A 6,196-nucleotide genomic window follows, 5' to 3' on the forward strand; every position below is an offset into this window, starting at 1 on the left:
ACCTGAAATTGTGTTTGAATCAACGGCAATACGACAATTGGACTTGTTTGAAATATTTTTCTGAAACGGATGACTATTTTTGCTCCATTAGTTCGTTAATTAGTCTTAAATGATTTAGAATCCACTTCCATATTGTCAAGTCACATTGAGTTGATAAAATATTTCTCCCCAATCTTCGACAAGTACACCAATTTCATAAAACTGAAACTCGAAGCCATGCAAAAGACGGCATTGCAAAATCAGTCCCTCGAGATCATCGAGTTGTTCTTATATGTATGTCTCTAGAACTGGCTGTAAAATTGTCGACGTTGCAGTATTGCAAATTAAATCCCTCTTTATTGTGAAAAACACCCCAAACTGGTCTGGAACTCACTTTTTTGAAGACAAGCTCAAAAAAATAAAAAAAATGGCTACGTCAATTCTTTCCCAATTATTAAAATCGTACATTTGGAAAAATAACGGTTTAGTCTGGTGGAATATTTGTCTACTCATTTAAAAAAGCCTGTTGGGTATCAGTCCCTCTTTCCTGACTTGCCTATTGCTGTCGTCAATTCAATAATATTTATCAGAAATGAGGTAGAAATCATAGGCTGAAGTAAGGCTGAGATTCATTCGATCAAAGACGACTTTTTTAATCAAATTTTGCAAAGGGCAGGGAAAATCTCGATAGAAATATGTGTTGTATTGACCTGTATACTTTTTAAGTTAATTCCCATCCTGGATCGAGTCCTCTCAAAGCTCAACAAATACGACTCCCTTCTCTTCATTATGGCATGAGTATAAAACTCAGTTCTAGAGCGCTTCAAACAATCTAGAAAACCAGTACACTGAGTTTGTTAAAAAAAATTCTGAAAGAATCGTGGACCATATTAAAGAGAGGACTGTCAGCATTTTATACTTACAAGTGATATATTATGGACAAAACTAGATGTGGCTGGAATACTGTTCGAAGATTATCAACAAATGGCTGGCAATAAGACAAGGAAGACAGTGCCACCGCGAGCAAATAAGGATCCTCATATTTATTTACAGCAAAATGATAACTGTGTTCAAATTAAGAGGAGTACCCCAAATTCAGTTAGACTCTCAGACGAGTCAAGAAATTTGGAAGAGACTTGATGTATGTGTTGGCAGTTATGTTTTAAGTTGGAGCAGATGCTGACTCTATTTAAACAAAGAAGCCCGAAGGAAGGCAGGTTTGAAAAAATATACAGAAATTTAAAAGACAAATACAACCTGTAATAAGTATTAGTTACGATTATTAATAATTCTGAGAATAATAACTTAAACAGACCTATCATCTTAAACACTTCTAACAAATGACTAATAATAAATTTTCATTTTATTGGGTTAATTTTGCTATTCGTTTTTATTGCATTGTACAGACTTTACAGCAACAATAAACTTCTAACACAAATTGAGACTCCAAACTAACCTTGTAGTTGTTCGCAACTCCTGAAAATTCATTTGCTAAACGTTCGTTGGCAATTCTAAATTTACTTACTGGGTTGACTAACCTGAACTCCGTCACATTTGTTTTTAAATGCTTTAAATTTAATATAGTATTTCCTAGAAGAATATTCTTTTTTTCGATCTGTTAAGTTTTATTTTTTTTTAATTACAAATACATTTTTTCTGATAAATTCGTTTTCCATTTCAAGAAATTCCACGAGTTCAGACTGGTTAGATTCATTATGTGCTGCTTCTATTGGTTGATGGTTCAATAATTCGTAGAGACGCTTATTTTCCTTTCGCAAATCAAAATTTTCTGCTTCCAACTTGTCTCTCACACCAGCGTGGGCACTCCGCTGGCGATTTGCCTGCAATCGCATCTGAATTCGATCTTTCTCCAGTCGTTCCAATCTATATGTTAAAATCGGCAAATATATATCGCATGAGAGCATGCGGTTGCGTTTATCTTTTAAAAATTGCATTTATTTAGTAGTTAGCACTAGGAATAGGAAAATGCAACTTTGCTCGAATCTGGGGAATTTTTTCTACACAGAGAGTGTTGTAGTGTTGTTGGAAAGCGCCCAATTCGTCCACTTTCTTCAACAGAAACTGTTTTAATAAACATGGAAGCAAACTTTCTCTCTTTTCTGACTGTTTGCTAATTCAGTGACAAGAATGCTATTCTTGTGAGCCAAAAACTGACATGTTTGAATTTACAAAACCTGAATTTGTGCTTCGGGAGCGGAGATTTCGTCGTGGCTCTGTTTCAAATTTTTGCAAGACATTTCGCACCTAAAATGTAATTTAAAATGCGGTTTTAGATTTTAGTATCAAATCCTAGGAAAGTACATTGCTGCCGATAAATCGAGAAATAGTAGATTATTTATTTTGTTGCTTGACTACGGAACTGCCGAAAATAAATTAATACTTTAAGAGTAGTAAATTTTCATTGCAAATATTGGTTGTCTGCTTGAGAATGGGAGATTTGACAGGTGAGGTTAGCCGTGATTTCAGAAACTGGAATCGAACCATTTCAATCAAAAATGGTTACTTTCACGAATAAATAAAACTCATGAGTTTTAAAATTTAATGTAAACGAGATTTTATAAATTATTCCAATTAGTTAACAATAAAATATCTACTGTTGTGTGACATGGAAATTCTCTCATTTCTAAGGACGAGTATTCGGTGTGCCTCAAACCGCTGTATTCAACGCAAAAGAAATCCACGAAGGCACGTGGGGTGAAGGTACTGGAGGGCCAATATGTCTTCAAAGGAAACACTCTTGTTACTCAGGGTCGAGGCCTAGATTGGTATCCTGGACTCAATGTTCTTCTAATTTCGATAACTGAAACAGGTTAAAGTCGACAAACTAACACGTTCTCTGTCCGCCCTCTGCGATGGCAGAGTTTTATTTTCCTGCGAGAAACTGCAGCCCCTGAAGGACAGTCCGCTCTTTGACGCCGTCTCCGGAGGATTGAAAATACACAAAACATTCGTCCATGTGGTCAATGAACAACCCCCTCGTGGATTTAGACTTGTAGAGACAATTTGATATCTCACTTTTCTTTTGATACAATTTATTTCGATAGTCGGCGACTTTGTATTTAGCTCTATGTTCAAGATAGGTTTAGTTTGACTAATAGGATATTTCTTTGTCGATTTTTGTGGAGACTGGTTGTGTCCGGAGAGGATTACCTGACTGTTTTCACAAAGGATGAAACTCTTAATGAGATTTTCTATAACGTCTTAAGAATGCAGCGGGAAAAGTGATGATCAAAAATTATTTTTTACTTTTTTTGCCCAGTCTGTTTTGTTTGCAGTGTGTCCTGGGGATTTAGCAGACAGGATAATGTTCAGGACGAGAAAGTGTCCATCCATTTTGCGTCTCATACGAATGTTTTCCGGAGCAGAATAGGAATATTGTCATATTGCTTAATTTAGAATTTCAATTCCTACATCGTCATGTTGACATCATTTTTTTAGGAAATACTTAAAAAAATTTTATTCGAAGGAATAAATTTCCGAGACAGCGTCTGCCAATAGTTCGGTATCTTCAAGATCAAGAGCTGACAAATTGATTCTTCCATCACTGGAAGTCAATATGCCAAATTTGTTTTCCAAAAACGTACTTTCTGTACCTAAACATTAACGAACCTAGATTTGTCACCTTTAAAATTAAAATAATAAAAGTATCCGACCGTATTGCCAATATCATCAAACTTAGAATTGCCAAGACGTGTGTTTAATGCATTTTTTAGAGACTCCCTGACGGCAGAGACTCGATTTCGAATGTATTCTAGTTCTCTCTCCCTGGAAGTGACGAACAACTTTTGTTTACCATTTACCCTTCTTTGTCGGGTCACTGAGAATTGCATAAATTGTCATGGCTCCGAATCCCGGAGGTCGGAAATATGTACGGGAAATAATTAATTTTAGTCGTTCAAAAATCATTTCTCTGACATTTCTATCAAAATTGACAAAACAAAGATTTGCTACTCGCTGTCCTACTTACAATGACATATTAAAGACTTACCGCATAGTCCAAAAATTTTAGACATGTTTTGTACAACTAAAAATGGCAACTGCTCTCTTTCAAAAAGACGAATTGGCAATGCATCATGTTCTATCCCCGTCCCGAACCCCTGATAACACATGTCGAAAAACGAAATCATCTTTTTTTGCTTTGAGTGTCAAAGAATTAGCTGAAAACCTTTATTATCTGGATTAATTGGATCCACTGTTTGATGCTAAAGTCATGTCCAGTCGGATTGTTGCAGCAGGGTGAGAGAAGAACTACTGAACCGTCAGCTGAATTCTAAAAATCGCATGACCTAGAATGCCTGCAAATCTAGTTTTGTTCTGTTGAAATCCATTTTCCTCATGCCATAATCGAAATAGGCGTAGTAGGCAATATTGAATCCTTCCGTTTTGAAGAAGTCTGTGTGTCTGTCTTAGGCACATATTTAAAAATGGTTACTCCATGTTTGTTTTGCAATCAGGATATTAGACACCCCGAAAATTTGACGAAGTATTTTGATTCCCAGATTGATGCCTCCACATCCTCCGATTGTCTGACATTCGACAATCTGGAAATATATGCAACCTTTATTACTCGATTTTCCATCACTGCTCGGCTTTCTTTTCCCAGCATGAGAGTAGTGGCTTCTCGACAAAATTTATTGTTCCCGAAAAATGCTGATTCGTACTTGAAAGCATATTTTCCACCATTAATTAGTTCCTTCACAGTTTCATCGACAACTTCGAAACTATAGCGCCCTTTGTGTCCGTTGTAGCACTCTTGGAGAGGTAAAATATTTAATGTTACCTCCTGAAGTCAAACTGATTCTCCGTTGAGCAGATTCATATGCCGGCATTGATGAATAATCATTTCTGTTCTATTTAAATTGAATTTAAACGTATTAACATAATTTCTTGCTCGTAGAGATTAGTATTTGCCTAAATAAATTTTTCATTTTTTTCCCAATAAATTGATATGGTTGACCAGCAACTCAAGATATATTTGCCGAGATAACTCCAAAAACACCTGAAATATGTGTTCATTCATCAAATGTGGCGTGATATGTTACAGAGTGATTATTCAGAAAAAATGCAAAAAAATTAAGGAAAGAAATGAAGGTGTCTTTCTTGATAATCACAAGTTCCATACTGACGAAACTATAAGAAACTTTTGTTTTAACGCAATTTATTTATTTATTAGGACCAAAAACACCGTCATAACCATAATTAGCTATTTTAGGTGATCCCAGCCTCTTTTAAAAACCTTCGCATCTTTTCTCTGTGTTCTACAGCGCATTGTCTAAGAGGTCGGGGATCCCGAACATGGACTTTTTTCTGAGGTCTCCACCGTTTTCTTTCACGATTTCTTCTAGTCCCTTTGGTTGAATTTTGTTCCCCGTGACATTCGCTAGGAGATTTACAATCTCCATTTGAACATTGTCGATTTTTTGACATTTGTATGTGCTAGATTGCTTCTTCATACTGTACATCCGTAACCAATTGTCAGTTTAATGTATTTGGTATACAGAGACTCTAATTCGTAAGTTCTTTTGGCGTCTTCCAAGTTTCCAAGAAATGCTTTAAGCAAGTTTAGTTTCTTATTGCATTTCGTCAACACGTTTTCCGTATGGAGAGTAAAGGTTAGAAAGGTGTCAGAGGTGATTCCCAGTATCTTTAGAGTTTTATTTTGAGGAATTGATTTCCCTTCCATGGTCACATTTATCGACAAATTCCCCAGTCTTTTGTTAGTTGTAAAAAAGATTAGCTCAGACTTTTCCGGACTTGCTTTCAACAGATTGGCATTGAGCCATATACACAGGTTGTTTATATTTTTCTGTAATCTTTTTGTAGCTTCGCTGACACATATATCCCTCGATGAAACGATTATATCATCCACATTAAAATGTCATTCTTGTTTTCAGGAAGAGGCATATCGTTCAATGAAGTTAAAATGAAATTTTTTTGATTTTGTTTAAATTGGTAATGACAATTTCGACAATCAGAAAATTTATAAATTGATTTGCCACCATGTTTGGGTAGGTTTTCATTATTTTTAATGAAATTTAGAAAAAGATCAGGATGTAAACACCCCCAGGAGTAAAATCTTTTTGTTAAATAGACAAGAACCTTACATTAAGTTTCACCATTTAAGCACTGTTTCATTAAATGAGAGGTACGTGAATCCCCCTTTTGAATGACATCAATGTGGAAGATAATTATCAGA

The 6,196-nt window shown here is 35.5% G+C and overlaps 1 long non-coding RNA gene across 1 annotated transcript; it reads right to left on the reverse strand.

The window, feature by feature from the left end:
* Positions 1-1,517: 1,517 nt before the first annotated feature.
* On the reverse strand, positions 1,518-2,061 carry LOC115228411. The gene is made up of 3 exons (XR_003883213.1): positions 1,973-2,061; positions 1,629-1,863; positions 1,518-1,594 (listed from the first exon to the last, which is right to left on the reverse strand). It is a non-coding gene; the product is annotated as an uncharacterized LOC115228411 (long non-coding RNA).
* Positions 2,062-6,196: the final 4,135 nt, after the last annotated feature.

This window comes from Octopus sinensis, unplaced genomic scaffold (genome assembly GCF_006345805.1).
Source record: "Octopus sinensis unplaced genomic scaffold, ASM634580v1 Contig10412, whole genome shotgun sequence".
NCBI classification, from domain to species: domain Eukaryota; kingdom Metazoa; phylum Mollusca; class Cephalopoda; order Octopoda; family Octopodidae; genus Octopus; species Octopus sinensis.